Source organism: Myotis brandtii, unplaced genomic scaffold (assembly GCF_000412655.1).
Source record: "Myotis brandtii unplaced genomic scaffold, ASM41265v1 scaffold975, whole genome shotgun sequence".
In the NCBI taxonomy this organism is placed as follows: domain Eukaryota; kingdom Metazoa; phylum Chordata; class Mammalia; order Chiroptera; family Vespertilionidae; genus Myotis; species Myotis brandtii.
The window spans coordinates 487090-489437 of NW_005372049.1; positions in this window are offsets into that span (position 1 = coordinate 487090).

Consider the following 2348-nt stretch of genomic DNA (forward strand, 5'->3'; position numbering starts at 1 on the left):
GGAGGCGGGCCGGCCTGAGAGGACGCCGGGCCGAGGGCTGTGAGTGTCCCGGGGCATCGTGAGTCGGAGAGCGTGACCTCTGAGACCCAGGGATGCTACCACGTCAATACGTCAATGTTGCCCCGGCCGGTTTGGCTCAGTGGATAGAGCGTCGACCTGCGGACTGAAGAGTCCCGGGTTCCGGGTTCGATTCCGGTCAAGGGCACAGGCCAGGGTTGCGGGCTCCATCCCCAGTGTGGGGCGTGCAGGAGGCAACTGATCAATGGTTTTCTCTCATCATTCATGTTTCTCTCCCTCTCCCTTCCTCTCTCTCTGAAATCAATGAAAGTGTATTTAGAAATAACTTTAAAAGAATTATATGCCCTGCCCGGCTTGGCTCAGTGGATAGAACGTCAGCCTGCGGATTGAAGGGTCCCAGGTTCGATTCCGGCCAAGGGCACATGCCTGAGTTGCAGGCTTGATCCCCAGTGGTGGGCAGCCAATCAATTATTCTCTCTCATCATTGATGTTTCTATCTCTCTCTCCTCCCTTCCTCTCTGAAATCAATAAAGAAATATATTTAAAAAAAAAGAATTATAATGTTGTGCCCCTGATGTGTAGATACTCTTATACACCAGTTTTACCGCAATAAGAACCCAAAGCGGGGCCTCTCGGAGCCGACCGACCCGTGTCAGGCCCTGGCTTTGCTATTGGCCGGTCACACCGGGACCCTGGACCAGCCGCCTTCTCCTCCGGGACTCGCTTCACCTTCGCCGTCTGTGAAGCGGGGGTGGCAGGGCAGGAAAGCAGAGGAGGCCACGGGCTCGGAGTCGGATGAACTGGACTCGGGTCTGAGGGGCCTGACCTTGGGCGCCTTCTCACGCCTCTGAGCCCGAGGGGGTGGGCAGTGAGGGTGTTACAAGTGCCCGCCTGGAGGAAGGGGTGTGCAGTCACTGAACTGAACGCAGGAAGCAGGATCACACACGCTGAGTGCGTCATAGCGTGAGACACAGCGAGCTCGCGTCCAGTCACCCCGGTCCCTTCTCTGCAGGCGGGGAGGGAGGCTGGGGGTTTCTCGGGACGAAGCAGCAGACCTGCAAGCCTCCTAGGTGAGCAGAACCGGGCAGGGAGCTCTTAGACCAGTGATGGCGAACCTTTTGAGCTCGGCGTGTCAGCATTTTGAAAAACCCTAACTTAACTCTGGTGCCGTGTCACATATAGAAATTTTTTGATATTTGCAACCATAGTAAAACAAAGACTTATATTTTTGATATTTATTTTATATATTGAAATGCCTTTTAACAAAGAAAAATCAACCAAAAAAATGAGTTTGCGTGTCACCTCTGACACGCGTGTCATAGGTTCGCCATCACTGTCTTAGACGGTGCACGGGCCAGGCCCACGAACGAATGTCTTCGTGAAAGGCCGGGGAGGGGAGGGGAGAGGGCAGTAGAGAGGAGAGATCCCCGCCTCCCCACCCCACCCCACTCCGTCTATACCTCCTGCCCAGCAAACAGCCCCAGCCACAGCCTGGACCCCCAAACCCTAGAGCTGCCTGCGGGCGAGCCTTACGTGTCCATGACAATCGGGGTTTCCTTTTTGTTTCTTTTTTGTGTGTGTTTTTTAAAGATACTACTTTTTCATTTTTATTTTTTTATCCTCGCCTGAGGGTATTTTTCCATTGATATTTAGGGAGAGTGGAGAGAGAGGGAGAGACAGAGAAGAGGCCCCCACCAGGGCCCGGGGCCAGGGAGGAGCCTGCAACCGAGGTACATGCCCTGGAGCGGAATCGAACCCGGGACCCTTCAGTCTCCTCCGGCAGACGCTCTATCCACTGAGCCACACCGGCCGGGGCGCCGGGGTTTTTCCTGGGTGTTGGGGGCGGCGTCTGGCTGGGAAGAAGGATTCCTGAACCTCCTTATGGCCGATTCCCTAGCACATCCCCTGAAGGCGACAGTGGGGGTGACGCTGATGGAGGCGATGCGGTCGCATTCAATCGATGACGTATCTCCTCTCCCCCGCGATTTCCCGGTGACACTTGCCGTCCCCTGGCTCCCTCGGGGCGGCGCACGGAGCAGAGCCCACAGGCCCCGCAACCGGGGCTACTGTGCACCGTGCACGTCGCGGGCGAGGCTTCCGGTCAGCAGGGTCAGCAGGTCCCTATCCACAGTGACGTTTGGGGGGGACCCTAAGTTAGACTCGGATTTCCGGCTGCGGGAGGGGGGGACCCTGCGTTGCCCCAGGTACTTGGCCCATCTCCAGGCTGCGGCCTGCATGGGCGGGGCCTGTCCACGGTCACTAGTGGGCGCGGGTCCCCGGCCTGTGGGGCACGTCCTCCGGGGACCCCTGGAGGGAGGCCCAGCAGAGAC